Source organism: Pinus tabuliformis, chromosome 7, assembly GCF_031772625.1.
Source record: "Pinus tabuliformis cultivar Carrire ecotype Pingquan chromosome 7, CPIR1, whole genome shotgun sequence".
NCBI classification, from domain to species: Eukaryota; Viridiplantae; Streptophyta; class Pinopsida; order Pinales; family Pinaceae; genus Pinus; species Pinus tabuliformis.
Window position 1 is genome coordinate 1,290,387,888 of NC_142293.1, and position 26,296 is coordinate 1,290,414,183.

Consider the following 26,296-nt stretch of genomic DNA (forward strand, 5'->3'; position numbering starts at 1 on the left):
ATCAAGTTTTGAAGAAATATATTGGCAAGGACTGACTTAGGGATGGTCAAAATGGATGGCAGATATCTCGCAGATGAATGGTTTGTTTGAACTGTTCTCTTGAACACATAATGACACTGCAGATGGCTTGGTGACAATTGACCCAAAGCTAATACCCAGAAACCCACTGAATATTTTCAATGTGGTTTGATTAACTGTTAGGCAAAGGACTTTCCCAACCTAGGTGAACAAAAAGTGTCGTGTTCAAGAGTGGTTAACGACTTTTTAAAAACAAAAGTGTAACAAACAGGTTCATTTTTCTCTCTTTTACCCCACCATTTCTTGCAAGTACCACTTTATTTTTGACAAGCTTGAGGAGGATAACATTTGCTTGTTTATAAGCTCATCCTTCGGATGAGTCCAACTTAGTTTAAAATTTGAACCCTAAAAAGGAGTGGTTCATTCTTGTTTAAAATTAAATAGGTCCTTTACTGTTAAATTTTAACGAGTCCAGTATAGGAAAAACTTAGTGTTTTTCAATTTTAGGGAGTCAGAAGAAAAAATTAAGAAAACTCCATGGGGGTATGTTTTCGTAAATTTAGTCCCTCGAGCCCGAAAAATGATAAAATAATGTGGGAGAGAACTCTATTGACCGTAATTAGTCAATGTATACCTTTTTCGTAAATAGTCCATTTCAGTCCGTAAAAGGGGTAAACTTATACTGAAGGGGCGATTATTCATTTATTTTAACGAGTTCGAACAATCAAGTGCTTGGCAATCTTTTCAATTTTCAAGAGTTTGAAAAGGGCTTAAATAGGACTCCAATGTTTCGCTTCTTCGTAAATTTTTAAAAGAGTCTGAAAAAGTGATAAAAGTATGCTCTTTGTTGAAAAATGATCAATTTTCCCGAAAAATCCAATATTCTGCACAAAAACGCGAAACATTACACATACCTGTTTAAGATAAATAAATATATTTTTAAAAATGATACCTTTTTAAAGTGAAAATAAATAAATTAAAAATTCATTTATTCGGAAAAAACTTATAAAAGGGGCTTTTCTAACTTCATTTTTACCATTTGAGTTGAGAGTGAGAAGTGAGAGCTTTTGGGTAAAAAAGTTCCTATGAAGATTCTGGAAAATCCGTTCGTCGTAATCGAAAACCGTTAGCTCCAGGTAATCCATGTCATTCTTAATTTGCATTTCATCCGTTTACATTTTGTTTTTAGGCTTTAAATTTGATTTTTAAAGGAAAAATAGGTTTAAAAAATTGTTCGCGGGGGTTCGCAGGTGCAACATGTGGGCCCTGTGGACCCTGAATTTTTTCTATAAAGAAAAAAGTCATGGGTCCACACCTATTGCTCACAACCCGTGTGGACCTACGCACTGTTTGTAAGTAGCAGGTGCGAACCCCATGCAATGAATTTTAAAACTTAAATTTCTACATTTTTTCCCAAATTTTTTCAAACAAGCTTGTTCTAATATATCTATTTATGCATTGTACGATATTCAAAATGCTTATTTGGCGAGAACGCGAGCACGAGGATGTAGGTTATGCCACAATAATGTAGAAATTTTGAATAATATGACACATATTCACAGAGATTATCCTGATTATACACTTATAAGAGGAACATGCATAATACATAACCTCCTCTACGTTGATCATCAATTTATAGAAGCAGAAACATTCACAGGCGTACATAGAAGCATCAATCACACATATCAACACAGGATTTTCCCGGGAAAAGCATCTCGCTAAAAACCCCAACTATCTGTATATTATAGTGATTGAATCATGTAAAAATACATAGTACAATACTCCTCACAAGTACTCAGTACTATCTCCACATGCTACACAAATACAGCTCAGATCTGATCTCCAAATCTATTCCACTGCTTGCCTGCCTCCACTGCTCAATACCTGCTCAAGTACTGATGAGAATGGCTTCCCAAACTCATATTTCACCTCAAAATAATCACTCACACTTTGTTGGACGTGAGAAAAGGCTACAATACTGGGCAAATACGTGAGCAAACTCATTGGCATACTCCATCCCTTAATTGTGCAAGATCTGGTGCATAACTATAGTCACAACTGATAGCAATCTGATTCTCTACCACCTGTCCCTGTTGAACTGAACATGCACTGACATGCAACTGAGTTAACTGATGTATTCATTAGTTGCATCATGAGTTAATAATTAGTTTAAAAACTCATCATTATTCTATCCTCAGTTAGACTAACTACAACTAGTTTAACCAAGTCAAACTGAACACAACTCCATCAACTCCACAATCAACTCCACCAAACTCAACTGATTGAGTTCTAACTGAAGTCATGCATGCAACAACTGAACTGACTCATAAGAAAAGCGTATTTCCTTCTGACAGCTGCATGTGCCACCTCTGTAGCTCAAACTGAAGTGCTCCAAGAGAATAAGATCATGTTTATAGTCCAAATATTATTATGAGACAATAATATTTGACTTTTCTATTTTTGACAGCCAGTCTAAAAATAGACTTTGATCACTCACGCTGTGATCACTCACACTTTCATCAAAAATAGAAGTCCATCTATTTTTCCCAACTTGACCAATCATCCATAAACAGCAACCCGCAATCCATAGACATGATCCATATGTCTAAAAATAGACATAGTCTAAAAATAGACTTGCGCCAAAAATAGCCTGCGAGCCCACTTAGTGAAGGCGACTCTTTTCACTAAGCTCCATCATCTTGTTGCACTATCAAAAAGCATTTCTTGTTGCACACTTTTCAACACTCCCTCTCAACAAGAAAGGCTTCCTCTCAAACCCGATCCTGTAACTCTGGAATGTTCTCCATGCAACACATCTGGCCGGTCCACTTGCTTTGTCATCAAAGTCTCTGACTGCTATTGCCTCTGTTGACTGAAACTATGCATCTCTGTGCTCTTCAGTATCTGACTGCTCTAGCCTCTATCACTTTGATCTCTGACTGCATTCGTGCTGTTGCTGGTTCTATCTCCCAGCATTGCATCCGCACTGCACCTCCCAACTGACCTCCCTGTTGGGATAGAAACACCCTCTGATGCTGAAGCTATACCTGCTCTTGACAAGTGCTCCCTCTCTGACATCTGCGCTACTGCAACATCTCCATGCATCTCGCACCATCGCACACCTCTCTGTGACACCTAGCACTGTGCAAAACACTTGTGCCTCTCGCATTGCTACAGCCTGCTAGCTATGCGTTGTCCTGGGATTCCCTGCACTGTTTCTCTCTCTGCCGCTCCATCCGCATCTGTCTCTACCCAATCAGTCAGTTCCTGCTACTACACATCTGGGGCTCCCATAGCAAGGTCTCATCCAAGAGGTTGGGTACCTCAAGGATCCTGCCCCTCCTCCTTGGGACAATCAATCCACATCACCCCACCTCCTACCTGGAGGTATGGCTGCATGCGATCCTTCAGCCCATCTGGCTCGAAGTTTCCCCCTACTGGAGGTCTCTGCATGAGTAGATGTCTCTACTCGATCTCCTCTCAGCTTCCCTTGTTGTGGCTGCTCCACAACCTCCTGAAGCTACTACATCAATCGTGGCTCCTCCACAATCGTCTGAGACTTCTTCTGGCTATGCATGTTGAGAGGTAATATACGCTCCCTCTCAACCACCAAGTCTCCATCAGTTGCCTCATTGCTCAAGGCTTTGCATGCATCTTGAACCTCAAGAGCATACAGGTTCTTGACCCGTGAACCAATCTGCTTCACCTGTCTAGTGATGATGTGTATAAGGAAAACCTTTCCCTTACTAAAGACCACATCATAGCCTCTGTATTCCAACATCGCGATCGACACCAAGTTTCTCTTCAGTCCTGGTACATACTTGACATCGGTCAAGGTAAGGCGAGCTCCATGCTCCCTCTGAAAAATAACTGTGCCTACACCTGAGACACTATACTTTTCATCATTACCCATCCCTATGAGTATCTAGAGATCTTTCTCCTCCAAAGTACTGAACAAACTTTTTTCATCAGTCATGTGGAAAGAAGCTCCACTGTCAAGAAACCAACCACTTCCCACCATGGATGAAACCATGCATGCGAAGAGTGTGAAGTCCAACTCAAACTGTGAAGCAAGTGAGGTTGTCTCACCTTCAGATCCTTCCCCAGATCCCTTCTTGGACTTCTTCTTTGGGAAATTAGTAGCATAATGACCCAACTCATGACAACGAAAGCATCTCACCTTCGTCGTGTCAACCTTCTTCCCATCATCGGAAGAACTGGATTCAGAAAGAGAAACCTTCCCCTTCCCCTTCTTCGCCTTACTCGCTAAGGCATAGTTCTCCTCATCCTGCATGGATGAAGAACCATCTCTGGTGCTCCATCTAATCTCCTCTTGCACAAGATCTAACCACAGTCTTTCCCATCCTGGCAATTTCTCTCGACCATTGACAGAGTCGTGATATGAATGCCAACTCTTCGGAAGACCAAGGAGAGCCAAGCTCACCAAGTCCTCATCATCGACAGTAACCCCCACACTTCCCAGTTCATCCTGGCATTGGGTGAACTTCGTGAGATACTGGGGCATACTGTCTCCATTCTCACACTGAATGTTTCTGAGTTTTATCTCTTGCTTTGAAATTAAATTCGAATTCCACCAGCACAAAACTCAACCGCTTCCGATCTAGAATTCGTGAGAACATAATATTTCTCGTACAGATATTGACTGTATGGGCATTCACCGGATATCTCACCTTCCAAGGGAAGGATGAATCTAGAGGCCACCTGGCCCGATTACAGACTCTGCCTGAAGAAATAGAATGTAAACACTTCCTGAATAGTAGATCTGATGATCAATCCTCGCTTGATATCCTGTAAAAATCTCTTCTACAAATCAAGCAGCTCTGATACCATGTAGAAATTTTGAATAATATGACACATATTCACAGAGATGATCCTGATTATACACTTATAAGTGGAACATGCATAATACATAACCTCCTCTACGTTGATCATCAATTCATAGAAGAAGAAACATTCACAGGCGTACATAGAAGCATCAATCACACATATCAACACAGGATTTTCCCGGGAAAAGCATCTCGCTAAAAACCCCAACTATCTGTATATTATAGTGATTGAATCATGTAACAGTACATAGTACAATACTCCTCACAAGTACTCAGTACTATCTCCACATGCTACACACAATACAGCTCAGATCTGATCTCCAAATCTATTCCACTGCTGGCCTGCCTCCACTGCTCAATACCTGCTCAAGAACTGATGAGAATGGCTTCCCAAACTCGTATTTCACCTCAAAATAATCACTCACACTTTTTTGGACGTGAGCAAAGGCTATAATACTAGGAAAATACATGAGCAAACTCATTGGCATACTCAATCCCTTGATTGTGCAAGATCTGGTGCACAACTATAGTCACAACTGATAGCAATCTGATTCTCTACCACCTGTCCCTGTTGAACTGAACATGCACTGACATGCAACTGAGTTAACTAATGTATTCATTAGTTGCATCATGAGTTAATAATTAGTTTAACAACTCATCATTAGTCTATCTACAGTTAGACTAACTACAACTAGTTTAACCAAGTCAAACTGAACACAACTCCATCAACTCCACAATCAACTCCACCAAACTCAACTGATTGAGTTCTAACTGAAGTCATGCATGCAACAACTCAACTGACTCATAAGAAAAGTGTATTTCCTTCTAACAGCTGCATGTGCCACCTCTGTAGCTCAAACTGGAGTGCTGCAAGAGAATAAGATCAAGTTTATAGTCCAAATATTATTATGAGACAATAATATTTGACTTTTCTATTTTTGACAGCCAGTCTAAAAATAGACTTTGATCACTCACACTGTGATCACTCACACTTTCATGAAAAATAGAAGTCCATCTGTTTTTCCCAACTTGACCAATCATCCATAAACAACAACCTGCAATCCATAGACATGATCCATATGTCTAAAAATAGACATAGTCTAAAAATAGACTTGCGCCAAAAATAGCCTGCGAGCCCACTTAGTGAAGGCGACTCTTTTCACTAAGCTCCATCATCTTGTTGCACTCTCAACAAGCATTTCTTGTTGCACACTTTTCAACAAATAAATCATATGCCCACATTGCAGGCCTTGAGAGCATGTGGACTGTATAAGTTCTGGGCCATATAGGGCATGAGGACCTAAGTAGACCTCTTGACATGGCTGGTAGACAGATGGAACACATAGGACCAGTGCTTTGTGATTGGTGGCCACCGGCTCGAAATCGAGCTAGAGGACATATACTTTTTGACTGGTTTGTCCAATAGGGGCGAACAATTATCTCTTTTCGAGACTAGGCCAGGTGGCTAGTCTGTCGCTAGTCTCTGATTGGAGTTTTGCAATGATGAAGCAGACCCCAAGGATAAACGGATTGATATTAAAACTATCAGTCATCCTGAGCTTAAAGTTATTACATGCACTATTACTAGATTATGCGGGAGTGCAGCATTGCATGTGGCTACTAGATCTCGGATGCAGATGGTTGTAGACTATTTTCGAGGCACTATATACAACTGGTGCGAGGCTGTGTTGGCAAATGTGAAAGGCAAACTAACCAGAGCAAAGAATGGAAAGCTGAACAACTTTGGATATGGATCTAATGTAGTCACCTTTACTCTAGAGAGGATCCCCATGTTAGCCCCGCAGCATATTATTGTTGATGTTGGTCTTCCTCGAGAGCCTAGAATGGTTCATTGGGTTTCTTTGATGTCCCGTCACGCTGAGGGCATAAAGGTTGTTCGATTTCTGTCTGCATATTTTCGTTGGTTGAACAACCAATTTTTTGTGATTCAGGATTTCCATATGCCAAGATGGATTACCACAACGAATAAGCCATGATTCTTCCACCAGGAGAGCAATGGGATGATTCAGGTAAAAACCATTTTCAACACTTTCTAATTTTTAATTTTTTTTTATATTTTAAATCATCCAAAACTGACAATCAAAAGTTTAAATGTAGATGTGGGTCCACGATGACCAACTACTCTTTAGCCTTACAAGAGGAGACACCTAGTTGCAACACTAGCCCCACAGGGCCAATCAGCAGAGATCCTGACCGACTTGGAGCATCATCTAGAGTGCTTGACAGTAGATATTACAGAGACTGATATAGATGATATTCCACTTAGGTTACAGAGATATGTGATTGGGTCCCAGGACCTTTTAGGAGGTTCCTATGTAGGGTGGCTCGAGAAGTAGTTTCATATCGTGATCATCATCAGGGATAGGATGATCAATTTTGTAGACTCATCACATTTTTTTCTTTTTGTATTATCATTTTTGCCGATCATAAGGTGTTTTTCAACCTATGATTGAAGACGATGTATATTTTGAAACAAACTTCTATGCTATGATATATCATTATTACCAGCTATCTGATGTAACATGTTAGTGCTTTATTATTACAAATGTCTATTTATCATACTAGAAGGAACTGCATCTGCTAATGTATTTAAAGGTCTTGGAATATGTTGATATTCAATGTAATCAAATTCACGTTCCAAGAGACGAACTCCCAAAAATAACCTTAATAACACTAGATTTCTGGTGGCATAAACCCTGTTAAGTTGTAATACAACGAGTTTAGAATCCAACCTAACAATCAAACTCCGAATCCCAAATGAGATGGATGCAGATAATAACTCAATCATTGCACTATACTCTACAATGCTATTCGTTGTTTGACTGACGCTTACCCCATGCATAGACACTAACTCATCAGAGGGTGAATAGATAACGCAAGCTACAGAAGAAATGTTCTGCATACTACGACAAGCACCATCAGCAAAACCAATGTATGTTTGAAGAGATGTCGACATCTGTAATATCAAGAGTAAAATCAAGATAAGCAGGAATAATGATAAGAGCACTCTCTAAAACTAGGCACACTTTTCTAATCTAAAACACACCAGCTGTAAAGAAACTAATCTAACAAAAAATCTCCACACAGTATTTAAGCATAATATCTCTTCAGATAAAGTCCATTTCTGAGTCTATCCAAAGAGACACCGTCAAAATCTGTCAATTCATAAGCCCCTTTTGTCAGCTTTCGCTTAACAATGTAATGACCATGCCACGTAGGTACAAATTTTCCAGCCCCTAGCTTATCGTTTTCTTGATCATATACTAAAACTAGGTCTCCTTCTGAAGAATTATGAGGTGTAACACTTCTGTCGTACTGAGCTTTCATTCATTTTGCATGAGTCTCGTTTTCTATTGTAGAAGTGCGTCGATTCTCATCTAGCTAAGCTAAGTACAAAAAATGTTTCTCTTCTTCAGAAGTAGCTGGGAGTAATTCTATGGCTAATTGTGATGACAGAATTTTGCATTCAATAGGTAACATTGCTTCTAAACTGTAAACCAATTGAAAAGGAGTGAAACCAATCGATGTTTTCACTAAGGTCCGACATGCCCAAAGTGCTGAAAATAACATGGTATGCCAATTTGACTTATGAATACCAATGATTCTTTTGATCATAGTGACTAAAAATTTATTGATAGCTTCAACCAGACCATTAGCTTGCGGGTAATACAGAGTAGAACTATCGTGGTGCAGGCCAAGTTGATCTGTCAGTTCAGTCATCATGATATTTCGAAAGTGACTTCCATGATCAATAATAATAGCTTGGGGAACACCGAATCTAGCAATTATATGATTGAATATGAAAGTTGTAGCAGTCTTCCCGTCTACTGAAAATGTAGGCATTGCCTCGGCCCACTTAGTACAATAATCTTCCGATAGGATAATATATGCACGCCCCCCGGCTGAGTTAGGGTTACATGTAATAAAGTCGATACCCCACTTTGCGAAAGGACCAACAACAATTATAGGGTGAATAGGAGCTAGTAGAGCACGCATTTAACGATTAAAGATTTGACAATTGTGGCATTTCCGGATTGCATAGATACAATCTTTGAATAAGGATGGCCAGAAATAAGTAGCGCACAATATCTTTTGGGCTGTGGCATACCCAGACATATGACTGCCACATGCTCCAAAATGAAAATCATTTAGAACCCTTTCATCTTCTTCATGAGTTAGACAACGTTGGAAAACAGAATCGGCTCCACGACGATAAAATGTATCACCAATAATATTGTATGGTTGGGATTTGAAATGTATTTTCCGTCACTAGGATCGTGAGATTTCAGGCCAAGAAGATTGGTTTTGGAGATAAATAATAATATCTCCATACCAAGGATCAAGAGTACTAATAAGAAACAAGGATTCATCTGTAATGGGCTATTCAGCCACAGTTTCAGTATCAGTATGCGGGAAATCACACATCAGTTCGGCAAAAACCGAAGATTTCTTTGCCTTGGATTTTTCAAATTCCAAGTAAAATTCCTACAGGATAACTATCCATTTGGAATACTTGCCCCCTAGAAATTGTTTAGTCAAGATATACATCATAGGGTTACAGTAAAAAATTACCGTGGTTTTGCGTAATAAGATGTAGTGACGAAATCTTTAGATAGCTTGGACAGTTGTCAAGGCCAATTTCTCCACATGCAAATATTTAAGCTCAGTTAGATGCAGATTTCAACTAAGATAGTAAATCACATGTTCATGGTTGAATTCATCTTCTTGAACTAAAACCATGCCAATGGTGGAATGAGAAGCGGCAAGATACAAAAAGTAATCATGGTTGTAATTGGGAGGATGCAGTAACGGCACATGGGTTAACACATGTTTAAGTGCATCAAAAGATTGATCAGTGATCTCATCCCAAAAGAATGGAATATTTTGTTTTAACAACCTGGTAAAACCTTTCGTTATCTCGGCGTAGTTAGGAATGAAACGACGTAAAAAGTTTGCTTTCCCTTACAAACTCTGGAGTTGGTGAAGGGTCAAAGGAGGAAGTAGATTGACGATAGCTTCAACCTTCTAGGGGTCAACACGAATGCCAGCCTTTGAAACGACAAATCCTAGTAAGCGACCCATTTCTACACAGAATACACATTTGTGTGGATTCAGCCAAATTCGATAATGCCTACATCTCATAAAGATAGCTCGTAAATGAGTGAGATGATCAGCTCTACGCGATGAATGGGTAGGTAAATCATTGAGATAAGGCTGCACAATGTGCTTGATGTCATGAAATGCATAAGACATAGCCCTTTGAAAATTTTCTCTATCGTTCTTCAATCCAAAGGGTAATTTGCAATAAGAAAATGTCCCCCATGGACAAATGAACGTTGTTTTAGGTTGATCAGCAGGGAGTATGTTGATTTGATTGTAACTGGAAAAACCATCCATAAAGGTTGATTAGCAGGGAGTATGTTGATTTGATTGTAATTGGAAAAACCATCCATAAAGTAGAATATTTCATTGCCGGCACAATCATCAATAATTTGATCGATATAGGGGGTTGGAGAGTTGTCTTTAGGACAAGCTCAATTAATATCCCTATAGTCGATACATACTCTTATCGTTCCTTATTTTTTTTTACAGGAACAGTATTTGATACCCAATCGGTTAAAGGAATTGGATAAATGAAACCTGCGTGAAGTAATTTCTCAACTTCGACTTTGATAACAGCGGCTTTTCTCGGATGTATCTGATGTAAGCGTTGCCAGATAGGTTTAGCATCTGGGTAAGTTTTAATTTCATGGACAACAATTGATGGATCGATTCCTTGCATTTCTTCATATGACCAGGCAAAAACTTCACAGAATTCTTGAAATAGGGCTTTATAAGTTTGGATTTCATCGTCCGTACAGGAAGCACCTATATGAATGTTTTCAATAATTCCTGGCTTAACTGAAATGTCAATAGGAACTGTTTGAGAGATATTTTCCAAATTTAACTCAGAATCAGAATGTTGCAATGGATTCTGTGGTTCTTTGACATAGTCAGTAGTAAAAATAGAAGAAAAATCATTTTCAAAATGATCAAGCTCAGGTAAAAACAAAGATCAATGATGAAGATCTTCCCATGGTAAATCATAAATAGACAAAAGTTCACGAATCTGCTCATCAGTATGAGCAGGATCAGAAAGTGTTGTTGTAGCTAAGGTTGATATCGAAAGTGATTCCCCATGGACCACATTCATTGGATCAGTTTTGGTTGAACAGGAATCAGAAAACGACTATACAACCTGATATGCAATTTCAAAGGGACTCAAAGGCATTGTGCCATCAAATGAATCCACCTCGAAATTGGAAGGTACGATCCAAGGATCATCAAAAGTAACAGTATTCAATGAAATCATATGAATATTTGCAATAGAAGGCGATACGTTAGGAGGAGGGAAGGAAAAAGTTCCCAGTAAACCATAATCTTTAATCAAACCTACGCCAACATCCTTGTAAAGGATAGTTGTTTTACTGATATGCTAAATACTATATGTAGAGGCTGGGTCGGATGAGAAATAAGTCAGCTGGTCTATCGTAACGATCTTTCTGTTATGAGGAAACTTGATAAGCCGGAAAACCGATGAAACAATAGCAGTCATAGCATAAGACCAACTGCAACCCAGGAGAAGGTTGTAATCTAGAGGGGAATCAACCACTTCCACATCTAGATTTATAGTTTTTCCTTCGACCCCTATAGGTAAATCCTACAAAATACCAAAAGGATGGAACCCTCAGCCATCAAAAGCCTTTAGAATTGTTGGAGATTGATTGAGTGTGGGAGAACCAAGCGATTTCCAACACTGGATCAACATAATACACGTAGAAGCCCCTTCATCAATCACAGTCCGAAAGCAAGGTCTGTTTTTGACTAAAGCTGGAATCTGGAAAGCCATTTGATGAGGTAGGCGGGGTGTACTATTCTCTAAATCGAAGATTATTAGGTTCAAATCATGAATATCAACAACTCCTATAGTAGACAATAGTAATTTACGATGTCCTGGGCATGATTGCAGCACTTCCAAAGCTGACATTGCTGAAGGGGAAATAGCTAAGTCTTCAATAATGTTGTAATTCTGAGCAGCTCTCGCATGTGGATTGAAAGCTGATTTATGAAGTACACCTTTAGCAGGCGGTTTGATTACTAAGTCAGGGTTGGGTTTCTCGATCTGTAGTGTATTAGAACCGGGAGGAGGTGTAGTTGATGTGTTTGAATTAGAAAATTCTGCTTCTTTACCACCAACAACATTTTTACTACCATAATCTTGCGATCACGTCACAATCCTGACATGAGACATCATCATAATGCGTTCTTTTGAGGCATTCGAGGAAGAACCAATGATATTACTATCTTGAGTAGGAAAAGGATCCTTCAAGACAGCAAGCGTTTGAGAACCTTTAACGAATTTCAAAACCTCTACTTGATGTGGGCATTCTTTGGTAAAATGATCCTCATCGCAAATGAAACAAGGATAGCGATGTTTCCATTTTCCATCAGTAGATTCATTTTTATCCATTTTATCTTTTGATTTTTGTTTGTTTTTCTTCTTCCCCTTCTTTTTACTACCAGATTTTGATTTGGTTGTAGATGATTCTACGACATGGATGTTGGCAGAAAATTCAGCGGAAGAATATCCTTTCGGGGAATCAAGTCATGTTATTATAGGAGAAGAATTCTTTGAAGATTTCTTCTTACTTTTAGTACTAACTGAACCAATTATACCATCACGGCATGAGACCCTGAAGGAGCTGCAGTTATTTGACTGTGTTTTGGAAGATCAGGGATTTTTTCATGTAAAGTACCTGACTGCGTATAGATGAGGTCAAGGTACTGAGCCTGAGCAATGACTTTCTATTCAGTGACAACTCCTCCTTTAGCTACATCTTCAGTGATTTTGGGTAACAATGATTTAATGAGCCATTCCGCTAAAATTTGATCCGGAATGAAAACTTTCACTAAACGCCTTCTATGTCGCCATTCATGAATATGATCAGAAATATATGTGGACGTGGGTTGTTTCAGTGAATTTAATAGTTTCGTGCCATTGTCGCATCTGACAGGAAACTAAAAATGAGTTAAGAAAGAAGTGGCTAATTGATTGAAATTATTAAAAGAGCCTCATGGTAACTGAATGTACCATTTGATGGCAAGACCAATAAGAGTTTGTTGAAAAAGACGCAATCGAATTGAATCATCAATGATTGAATTAGATGCATACTAGAGGTGATAAGTCATAACGTGATTTAATGGATCCTTTCCTTACTTACCCTCGAATTTCAGGATATCACTAGGAAACTTACTAGGCATTGGCGAGCAATACGAATGATAGTAAATCAGATTGTTCATAAGGCACGACAAATTAGGTAAATCCAAAGTTGCAATAAATGGTAACTGACGGTTAGGGTCACGAAAACCTTGAGTAATGAAACCAGTTTCAGTAGGAGGATATCTGGGATAACCTGGAATCGGAATTGCATTAGGAATGTTATAACCTCTTGGAAAACCAGGATTAAGCGGACCAAACTGGGGTTGTTGAGGCTATTGATAAGTATAGCCAGGATACGGTTGATACTGATAAACTGGGTTTTGTACAGTAGGACCGAATTGATACTATCCCTGGTATGGTTGATAGATGAATTATGGTTGACTTGTGGAAATCGTACTTGTACCAGCTTGTCCTGCAGGCATCTAGACCAAAGTCTGAATTGTAGGCCCTGACTGTGGCACAGAGACTTGAGGAATTTGGACTAATGCAGGGATAGTAGAAACCGAAGCTAGAGATACTCCAGAAATAGGTGTTGTAGGTTGAACAGAAGTTGCAGTAGTTGTAGTAGTTTGAGGCGAAGCCTAAGGTATGCTAGGCCCAGGCTACTGAACTAAACCAGCTGCAGGTATTTGAACAATAGGTTGGATAGGTTGCTGGGTTGGACTAGAAACCAAAGGTTGTCCAAGTTGATTAGGTAACTGCACATTGGGTTGCATAGTCTGTTGAGTTCGAGATAGATTCCACACCATGTTCATTACAGGGTATGGACCCATAAAAGGTTGTGCATATGGAGGACCATAACCTGGTTGAACGTAGGGCTGATAATTAAGTGGCACATTTCTAGCTCGTAAAAATGATTGACCAGAAGGAGGTTGGAAACCTTGAGTTGGGTATTGACCTTGAGGTTGATAACCCTGAGGCATGTACTAAATCTAGGGTTGAAAACCTTGAGGTAGCCCTCCAGGTGGTAACTGACTACCTTGAGGTTGACCCCCAGGTGATAACTGACTACCTTGGGGCTGCTCCCAGGCGATAATTGACTACTTTGGGGTTGCCCTCCAGGTGGTAATTGACTACCTTGAGGTTGAGGATTTGGAATACTACCAGATATCATATGGATTTGCTCTGCGTTCAACATTTGAGTTCCATTAGTACCAGATGATAACTCTTGTTCAGTCAGTCGAGGATTTTCTCTTGAAAAATACGAGAGAGTGACTGGTACCCCGAAGGAATAGAAGGACCGCTGTATAAAAGTGTTTCCAGTGATTGGGAAAACATAGATGACTCTCTTGACATGATCGATGAAGGATAATAACCTCTTGGTGTAGGATGAAAAGGAATTCGAGGTGGTGAAAAACTAAGACCCAGGTTTTCTAAAAAAAAATTCAATGATAAATACCAAGCATCACTCCTAAAAGGACTATAGAATATTGATTCACACTCCCTAAGATTTAAAGTTTGCTGGTTTTTGGGAAGAGTTACGGCTTCATCTGGACTGAAAAGTTCTTCAATGGAAATGAGGCTAGAAGGAATATTTTGAGTAATGATATTTCTTACCCTAGGTGAACCAGGATCACTAGAAGTTGGAGTAACAAATCCTGAAGATGGTTCCAAAACAACAAGTTCAGTGTTAGGCTCAGAAATTTCAGGTTCTTCAACTAATTCACTAGAAGGAGAAATACTACCAGTAACTTCGGAAAATGAAATTGGCTCTTGAATATGCTCTGTTGTTTGTATTTGATAATCAGGATGAACAATTAAAGATTACTCTCTGCTTATGGTGATCCAACTCTACTGTCACTAGGTGATACAAGAGCTCGCATCCCTTCAAGTTAGCTTGGTGTATACTCAGGAGGTTTCCCCTGATGTCTACGAGATTGTCTCAGTAATTAAAACACGATTAAATATTAATTAATCACACACAAACAAAGAAAATTTCAATAAAAACACCCAAAGTCTCTAAAGAAACAAACAGCTAAATCACATGCCTAAAAAATCTAAGAGTTCAAACCATGCACAAACAATGATTTCCCGTACTAAAAACACTAGTTGGTGATGAAATCCAACATAATAGAAGTTTAATACAGAAAGGATGGTTGGAACAGTTACCTCGACAACCTACTTAATGAAACATACTAGCACAAGTTTCTTCACAAAACCATCTCGAGTGAAGAAAACCCCCCAAAGAGTCCAAGTGAGTCTAGTCGACGTCTGCTCCACATACACTGAGATCTTTCCCTCACCGTCACCCTAGGAAATAATCTTAAGTTTATGGACACTAAGGTTACCAACAACAAAAAATATAACTGGGGGGATAGTCTACGATCCGATTCTATGCGCAAGGGCAGAGTAATAAAGCTCAATCCCCTTGAAGGCTCCTCGACATGGTTAATCCGAGGTTTACCAACAAGTGACCCCAAGCTCCTCAACAATGGTTAATCGTAGGTATACCATTTATAATATGTGCAGATATTTTATCTTTCCCAATGAAACAAAATTGATTGTCTCAAAGGTTCGGACATGATCTCATGATTGACTCCTTTAAGAGAAGCTTCCCATAATGTATCAATTACAATTGGATTTATTTCCTACTGCAAGATGTAGCTACTTGTTTGTTTTAACTATCTTGGAGAGTTAATTACTTCCTACTCCAAGATACTAGCCTAAACTATATTGGTGATAAGAGCCCTAGAAATAGAAAAGATTACTAGATCAATTTTAATTAAGCATTTATTTTATGGGTTGTTCTTTAATTCAATAGGTATGGAAATGAAACTTTGATGGTGTGAAGAAGTGACTCCAAACACACTAACAAAATGCACCTAAAATGATAAGCAATTCATTTTTCTTTCAATGAAATTCTAGCTAAAAGAAAGAGTCCGAGAATGCAATTCTTTAAGAAATAATTCTTTCTTTAAACATGGAAATGGAAAGAAGATTTTTTTGTTTTTTAATAAGAACTAAAAACGAGACAAATAATTAATGCTCACAATAAATCCCTTTCACTTTTCAAAACTTGAAACTACAAAAAAAAAAAAAAAACTATTTGCTTCAAAAAAGATCTACAATTTCTAGAAAAACACTCAAAATTACAAAAAACTAATTTTGAGATCTAACTTTAAAATCTAATTGAATAAAAGCTTCAATTATTTTTTGAGGATTTTTTAAATAGTTTTTCAATAAACTAAGGATTCATTTGCACAGAATAACAAAACAATCAAAAAACATCCAGATATGTTTTCTTTTGTAAAAATGAAATTCAGAACTTATAACAAAGTTTGTTCATAGATTTGCAACGAGAACACTAAATCTATTTCTCTCGAAGGATAGATTTCAAAACCAAGTTAGACTCATCATGAAGACAAAAAGATACCAAGGTGATCTAAGGTTTCTCAAGCTTCTGGTCTTTGAGTCACTACAGAGACAAAGTGAAAACCACTTCAAGCATGCAAAACTTCTAGAAAATCATTCAAAACAGAAATACTATCGGAACTCAATCACAAGAGATTTTTGATAGGAAAAATACAGATCTAGGTAGACACTAAGAATCCTAAATCAAACCTAAACTTAACTGGAAGAAGATATCTTAAGTTTTTCAAAAAAAAAAATTCATGGGTCTGCAGGCTCTAGAAGCAACAGGGGCGGTCCCTCACTGTTTACTCAAGGGAAATGCGGAGATGTCCACACTATCTGTGAAGACAAAGTGTGGTCCCTAGAAAACCTCAAAAAAAACAAAAATACTACAAGATTTTTAAAAGCTACCCAAGCCAGTATACATCAATCAAAAACCAGAAAAAACAATTTTCTCAAGTCAAAACAAAGGAAAACCAAAAATCAAATACCTTCCCCAGTGGAGTCGCCAATTTGTTGGCCGGATAAATCGATCTTGCGAACAAGACTGATCTCCCTAGTATCAAAAGTTAGTCTAGCAACAAATAGACAAACAAACCTATCTTTCTCTAGACATATGCGATTTATAAATAAATACTACAAAGGTGTTAAGATCCTACCTTAGATCCATTGCTTTTTCGTAGTAGTCATCCTCCAGTCGTTCGAAAGAGTTATCTTTGAAGACTTGCAATCACAAACAAGAAAACATTAAATAACACCTTCATAGCAAATATTATAAATCATGCCTATTATGGTGATCAAGGAATCCATAAAATAAACAATGAATTAACAGCTTATTGAGAAAAACAAATATATTTGTATTAACTTTGAATAGTAGAAGAACTTTACAACCCTTTCAAACTTGATGTTGAACCAGTTGTTCCTAGGGTCCGAAATAAGAATTTCCTTTACTTTGACAAGTCTTGCACTCTTCCAACTGAGATACATAGAGGTATGTAATCTCTCCTCATAAAAACTCAGCTAAAGAAGACTAAGTTCCAACAACATTTTACCTCAAAAAATACTAAGCTTCTAACTCTAGTTAACCAGCTCAATGCTTCTTTTTATAGTGCAGAGGAGGAGGTTACTAGTCCACCTATGAAGGGATAGAATACTCATTCAAAGGAATAAGCTCCTCACATCAAGGGGTTAGCTCCTTAAGGTATGAGTTACATGAACCTTAAAAGAGCGAACTTGCCACCTCAAGGTTCCTTCCAAAAGCTTCTAGAAATAACTGAAAGTGAGGTTTTTTAGAGTATACTTGCACTTTTCTAACTTTTACAGGGGTTCACACCTTTAACACAGAGACAGTGCGGTTAGGTGTGCCAGAGACATGACCATTAGGTGCGGGGCCGCAAGTAAGACAAAGAGAAAGTGCGGAACTAGAGTTTTAAAAACTTTTGAGAGATTTTCTCTTATTTTCAAGACTTGATATGAGGAACTGATGTTTTAGACTTGCAGAGGAGGAAAGTATGAGTGATAATGAACTCGCATAGATAGCAGAATGTCAAGGTGACAATTTTTAGTGCAACAGAAACAAAGACTGTTTTCAGAGACAAAAGCTCATCTAAATCCAACAGACAATTCAAACAACTGAAAATTGACTTAAGGTTTAAGCTCCTAGATGGGAAAAATGATCCTAAAGGGATCATCGCAGGCCAGAGTAAGGGACAGTGTGATGCATCTCACTATCTCTGTACAGAGGGTGTAATACAGTGCATTGTGTCAGTTACAGAGGTGCGCTGATTACAGAATGACAATTTTATGCTTAAAACTGACTCAATCTTCAGTGAATTGAACTTGAATTCAATGAACAACAAAAAGGAAAGTATGTCGAAGCATTTGAGGAGATGGAGAAGCTACTATAAGGGATAAAATCGTTCCCCAACGGAGTCACCATTTTGTTATGGGAAAATTTAGTGTTTCTTCAAATTACTAACCCCTGGACCTAGTAGCAAGTCTAGAACAATAGTTAAAGTAATTCCATTGCTTTTCCTATAGCTAACAGATAAAAGAAAGAGGAACAAAAGAACCAACCTATATCTCTCGCTCGATCCCTCTTCCCTTTGACCACTTTCACCACTCCCTTACGTACTTAACTCCCTTGAAAGGTACCTGCACACAAGTTGAGATAGAAAACCATCAAAGATACATATCGATCTATTAACTAAACATATTATAGAATCGAAAATACAATATAAATCACATAACACATAAATGGAAAAAGCATAGAACTCTTTATTCATAGAAGGAAAGATTACAACCCCTGTAGAAGCATGTCCGATTCAGTGTCATCCTTCCAGCTTCAAATCCTTCTCTTCTCATGAAACAACAATTTGACATGATAACATTACTCTCTCTACTAATCTCATTCCAACAACATTTCCTTAGCTTATGAAGTTCCAACCTACCCAAGCCTTTGAAAGCTTGGTCCATTTATATTTGAATGGAGGAGGTTAAGCCATTAATAGCCCTCGTGAATGTTTTGCCAAAATTGGGAAGTGGTTCCATGGAGGAAGGGATAATGGATTAAGGTTCATTCATCCTCTTCCTCATCCAAAAGCGATCTCCATCCTTCTAGAAACCTCCAGAAGCATCCATTGGATGAGGAATCCAATGGATTCATTTCAAAAATTCGATGGATCTTGCTCAGCGTAGGTAGAACAAAGGCTAGGTGCGATGCGTAACACCTAGACAGTGCAGTTCCTGCAATGCATTGCAGCCTGATAAAGGGCCATATGCGCTGATATCCTTAGGGGCATTTTTTGGATGAATGGTGTCATGAAACTCTTGGGAAGTAAGCATTATGTAGGTTGACTTCATTACGGAATGAAAACAACTAAGTTAGGGGTTGATGGACCCTAATAATATAGATTTGGAAGTTGGGGTTGATGTGCCCAAATTTTCTTGTAACACACCTTAACATGATTTGAAACAATACGCTAACATTCCTTGGCACCTCAAATGTCTTGGAACACCTTTGTACCTGGAACATTTTTGTACCTAGAACATCTTTGTACCTGTTGTAGCATCCATTGTTATTTAAGTTTTATTTTCAATTTTATCACAAAATGAAAGAAAAATAAAAAATATGGAAGAAATGGTTGATTTTATATTATTAATGGCTTTTGAAAGTGATAAACTTGTGAGAAGAACTGGGTTGTCCAATCAACAGGCCACAAATCCGATGGAAATCACATAGTTAACTAGAATGGGGTTTATTTCGGAGATCGGACGCGATGATGTATCAAATACAGTTTAATTCGCTAAAGTCCAGGTCAAATATCGGGTCGGAAAATAATCAGGTTGTATCTTTAAAATCAGACCCGATAAATAATTAACTGGCAGCTTTTATTTCCTATCGGGTCCGTATGGGAGCGACGGATATCGGGTCAGAAAGTAATCGGGTTCTATCTTTAAAATTGGACCCGATAAATCATTAACTAGCAATTTTTATTTCCTATCGGGCCTGTATGGGAGTCAAAGCGGCGTTGAAAAGGTGGATGCGACAGGTTTATGAACTAGAGTGTTAATTCTTCTGAGTTCCATGGTAACTGAAGGTTTTCCATATGCTAAAGGTCATGCAGGTTCAAGAGGCACGATCAAGCGATAACTTGATAAGTACATTGAGGTGTGTTGCAGGGAAGTAATGAGCACGGAGATTAATTAAAGCTCAACCCCAGCAGTTGACCATGACATTAGCATGGTTGACTGTGATGTGTGGCCTGAAATCACTACGGGGGTTCAACCTCGTTGAAGCTCCTATACATTCTTTACCCCTGTGGTGAGCTCCCAAAGCTTTCCGCCTCACGTCGCTCATTTCACATTTTCCACTGCTTTCATTTGTTAATTGCCTATGCCACTCACCATACCCCACCACTTCATCCACTACTCCATTAATGCTCAACCATTAGTAGAACCACAGGCTAAAGCTATAGATTCTAACAACGAGAAACAATCTCCCATCAAAGCTATAGATTCTAACAGCGAGCAACAATCTCCCATCATTCTCTGATTTCTATTACTTCTTATTATCTTGTTTTCTTGAAATGAATGAGGTATTTTTACCCTTAAATGTAATATTTTATAATGATCTTTACTTCAAAGCGGTTAGAGGATAGTTAGGTAGTTTGATAGTTTTAGTGATTACCAATTGTCTCATAATGTATAAAAGGAGGAAAATTTATAGCGAAGGGGTCCGAATTTTGGAGAACCTGGAGACTAGGCCACTATATTCCTAATACAATTGTTGATTAATGAAATAATCAGGAGTTTTCCACACATTGTTGGGTATGATTTTGTGACTTCTCTGTTATGTGTCATCAAATTTTTTCCTCCTTTAAGTATGGTAATGAAGCTGCAGGTATTTATTTTCTTATGTAAATGAAGTTAAAATCCCTTAAAAGAGCACTCCTATACTTCAAGTTCCCACCTCTACAATTCTTTTGAGTTACAAATGGAAGTTTTTGTGTAAGACAACATATTATCCTTAACTTCAACAAGTGTCACAGATAGTAGATTTGGTGTAAAACAACATATGGTCTATGACTTCTTCAAGCTTTCTTCATTCATCATTTATATTCAGTAATCAAATGGCATTCTGAGATTCTCATGTCACCTAAGTATTGAGGGTTTAAAACCAATTTTTTCAGGTCCTTCATTTGAGTATACAACATACAATTAAGTGACAAACAAGTGACAATAATTATAAACATTAATGTCTTAAGCACAATTTCTACACAACCAGGAAATTGGTTTCTTAAGGGACAACATTAATTGGCGTCGTTGTCGGGGAGAGAAGACAAGAAAACTTTTCCCTGGGTTTTCAACATTTTCCTCTGGTTGTTCAGTGAGGAGGAAATATTTGGCTGTTTTGAACAAAAGCAATAACTCTGGCTCCAAAGAGACCCCATACAAGGTCATATATCTCAAAACAGAAAGTTCAATCCCTTTCAAATCCTGAGAGGATAGTTTCCAAGAGGGTTGGAAGGGCTAAAACTCTACTTACACCAAGTCCTACACTGTCTGCACCAAGCAGCAATTCATCACATCTTTCACATTCATCTTTTATTGACCAAGAGTCACCTTCTACATCCAATTCATTCCAAGAACCCAACTGTCAGGAACAATCTTTAGAGTCTGTTTCTTTTTCAATATCTCCTATAGTTATTCAACCTAAACCTATAACTACATTGTCACGTTTGCACACTCCATTTACTCCTCAGTGAGGTTCCACATTTGTTGGTAATCAAGGTTCAGTAAATTCAGGAGCAAATATGGCAGCACCTGCATTTTTGATGAATAGGTATGCACCTATTCAATTTCCACAACAGTTGAACCAAATGACATAATAATAATTGAAGATTCTTCCTTGTTTCACAAGGGAGGATGAACAAACAACAGAGAATGATATATCAGTATTTTGTAATTTTGCAGAAAGCCTAAATGTAGAAACACTTGGATGTTGTTCTAAGACTCTTTGTCCAATCCTTGGATGGAGAAGCAATAAAATGGTTTAGAGGGATTCCTAATAGCTCTATTACAACATAGGAAGAGATGGAGTGCATGTTCACCCAAAGATGGGGAGAAAAAAGAGACCATGGGTATTCACTCATAGAGTTTAATGCTATCAAGAAGAACTCTGATGAAGGTGTTGCTGAATTCATCAGAAGGTTCAATAAATTGTACAATAGTCTTCCAATGGGGATTAAGCTCCCTCCTGCTAGTGTAAAAATAACTTTTGCGGGGGCTTTTGAGTCAAATTTTGGATTCACATTGAGGGAGGGGAGATCCCCAACCCTTGATCAGATCCAAATAGATGCATTAGAGATAGAAGAAAATATGGTGGTTGCAGGTAAAATACCAAATGCACAACTTATCCAAGATAAGGGAAAGGCTAAAGTAGAATCCTCTTAAGATCAAACATTAGAGGATATGAATAATGTAATTAGAAATTTGTCTAATAAATTGATTAAATTGGAATTAGAGAGTAAGAATTCTCAGAGACAAGTACAACAAAATAGAAATTTTAATCCTCACTATAGAAGACAACCTCTACAAATTTTATAGGGGAAGAGAAAAGATCAAGATCAGATCCAAGCACCACTGTATATAGAGGCAGATCCTGATAGGGTACTACAGTATTCCAAGGATCATGATGACCATATTTTCACATTGTATGCAGTAGATGAAGATGAACTAGATGTTGAGGGAGGAGAATATAGTGAAACAAATTTCATCTATGGTGATAATGAAATTGATGAATATTGGAAGCGGTTTTCTGATTTTATGTAGGCAAAACTACATAAGAAATATGACTTGAGATCAAGGAAAAGATCTATAAGTCAAGAAGATGAAGGTGAGCAACAAGTTCCATCTCCCTTACAAAAGGTGACTCCACAAGAACAAGAACCACAGCTTGCAAAACAATTGAATAAAGGAAAGAAACAATAGATTACAAGTAGCAAGACTCAAATGCTTCAAGGTGAGCCTTCTCAAGACAAAAGTGAAAAAATTCCTTTAGAGAAACTTGTTTCCATTCCACAAGAGATTTCAGTCATGAAGAAAAGTGAAGATGAGAATGAAAAGAACACTAAACAGGGTCATGTGTTGAGTTTAACTAAAGAATTAGAAAAAATCAGAATTCAAGTGCCCCTCACAAAGTTAGTTAAAACACTAGTTTATCAAAAAGAAATTACAAAGTTTATCAATCCATATTAGAATGTGAATATAAATGACATTGTGAATTTGCAAGAAGATAAACAAGTAGTGGTTTTTGGTTCACATGTGGAGGAGGTAGATTCTTCAACACCTCATTTCTACATTTCTTTATTGGTTCATGATTTACTCTTGCACAATTGTATGTTTGATTCAAGAGCCTCACATAATGTTATGCCATTATTAATGATGAAACAGCTAAACCTACAAGTTACTAAACCTTACAGAGACTTGTATTCTTTTGATTCACATAAAGTCAAGTGTCTGGGGGGCATTAAAGATATGGTGGTGTCACTAGTCCATATTCCATCCAAAATTTTGGTAATGGATGTAGTGGTAGCAGATATCCCTGCTAGGTTTGGAATGTTACTATCTAGGTCATGGGGGGCTAAACTGGGTGGTGTTTTGAAACTAGATTTTTCTTATGTTGTCATACCAATTTTTGGTGGGGAAGAAAGGAGGTTGTACAAAGAAACAAGATTTATTAAAACAATCACAAATAATGAAGAAAGTAATTCACCTGTATATAGCCAGGAAAAAGATGAATTTTCTTGCTTCACGCTGCATGACAATGCAAAATTGGCTGAAGATAACCAAAGGTAGCTTACTTCAACCTGTGTAAATACAGAGCTGCAAATAGAAGGGGTGTGGAAGTGCTTCTTTGATGGAGCCTATTCTAAAGAAGGAATAGGTGATGGTTTCCTTTCACAGGATGAAAAAATTCAAGATCACAATATTGGAACCCAGAAGGAGCCCAAGCTGGTCAAATTGTTCAAGGAAGTTTCACTTAATTATAAGGAGAGATATATTAAGCCTTTCAGGCAATACACTGATGATTTGGCTTGGTCCTATGAGGATCTCAAGACATATGAGTAAAGCATGTTCAACAGACTTGGATGCCCTGTCAAAGTCATAATAGACAATGCTCAAGTGTTCAGTTCAAGTAAGTTTGTTTCCTTTTGTCAGAAGTATAATTCCATTTTATCTCATTTAACTGCTTATCATCCACAGGGAAATGGACTGGCTGAATCCACTAGCAAAACTTTGATGAGAATCCTTAAGAAAACTACTGCAGAGAATCTTGATGGTGAAACTCTACAACTACCTGTCAATGGGCAGTACCTCAAGAATTACTTCCAGTTCTGAAGCATAAGCATCATATCATTTTAGATACCAGAGTGAATTTAAAGTACAAATGCCATAGAATTTGAATTGGTTAAGCAATATATGACTCCATGCACGAGGTGAAGGCATTGATCTGCGGTTCTTAGTGCTTCTGTGGCAAAAGCACTATCCCCAGGTGGAGCCAGATGTTGTAGCATCCATTGTTATTTAAGTTTTATTTTTAGTTTTATCACAAAATGAAAGAAAAATAAAAAATATGAAAGAAATGGTTGATTTTATATTATTAATGGCTTTTGAAAGTGATAAACCCGCAAGAAGATCTGGGTCGTCCGACCAACAAGCCACAAATCCGATGGCAATCGTGTAGTTAACTAGAATGGGATTTATTTCAGAGATCAGACACAATGGTGTATCAAATACAATTTAATTCGTTGAAGTCCAAGCCAAATATCGGGTCAGAAATTTATCGGGTTCTATCTTTAAATCAGACCCAATAAATCATTAACTGACAGTTTTTATTCCCTATCGGGTCTGTATGGGAGTGATGGATATTGGGTCAGAAAGTAATCGGGTTCTATCTTTAAAATTGGACCCAATAAATCATTAACTAGCAGTTTTTATTTCCTATCGGGTCCGTATGGAAGTCAAAGGGGTGTTGAAAAGGTGGACGTGACAGGTTTATGAACCAGAGTGTTAATTCTTTTGAGTTCCGTGGTAACCGAAGGTTTTCCATATGCTAAAGGTCATGCAGGTTCAATAGGCGCGATGAAGTGATAGCTTGATAAGTACATTGAGGTGTGCTGCAGGGAAGCAATGAGCACAAAGATTAATTAAAGCTCAACCCCTGCAGTTGACCATGAAGTTAGCATGGTTGACCGCGATGTGTGGCCTAAAATCACTGTGGAGGTTCAACCTCATTGAAGCTCCCATACATTCTTTACCCCCGTGTTATAGACATTTTTGTGCCTAACAGCATGGAGCATGAAATGTCGATAATCAGAGGGATCCAAAGTCCCTAAACATGTTGTTCTTACCCTTAGAGGAACAAGGTCTGCAAACCACAACACTAAGAATCAGTTCTCCACTCAAAAACACTCAAAAACAGGCTATTTCTGGATCATGTCAGCTGCTCCACTGAGCATCTGCGCTGAATGTCAACTGCTCCTCCTTGTACCTGCGCTGAAGGTCAAAATCAGTGAAGGCTACCTGCGCTGGGCGAGATTCGCCAAGTGGCACAGTCATTCTGCAAGGTGTCAACTGCCCAGGAAGCTTCCAAACTGACACTTGGTTCAAGGAATTCACCCTATGATGAGTAAGAGGGTCTTGATCTCCAAGTGGAAGCAAGATTCTCCAAGTGGACTCAAGAACTGAAGATTAACTAAAGTGGGAGAGGACACAAGTCAGCTTCAGGCCAGTCTCAAGATGACTCATCCTTTCTCCAAAACCCTATATATAGAACTCTCTCATGAGGTCTAAGGAGGCTGGAATTTTGTGCAAGTAAAGAAGTGTTGTTGGTTTGTGATTAGAGCTATTGGGTGTTTGCTTGAAGGAGGTGAAGAGGAGATTTCTTTCAGCTGGGAGGTGTTGCTGGATTGGGCCTATTGTGGTTGTAACTCTCTCAGAACTTTACTTCTATTATCAATAAAGTATTCAAGATTCTCCTATGTGCATATGTCTTTATAATGAATAGATGTTTGTACATTTGATTTATGCTAATCCTATAATCGATTATGGATGTATGCTTCTTGTAGTTTCCTTTTCTTGTGCTTTTACAGGATATGTGTGTAGCTGGGCCGGTGAAAGGGCAAGGAGCTAGGAGCAAGCGGCAAGGAGTGAAGACTGGATCGACTATTAAGCGCAAGATAACGGTTAGTAGATCATCCTTTTCTTCCCTCTCTCATCTCATAAAGAAGAAACT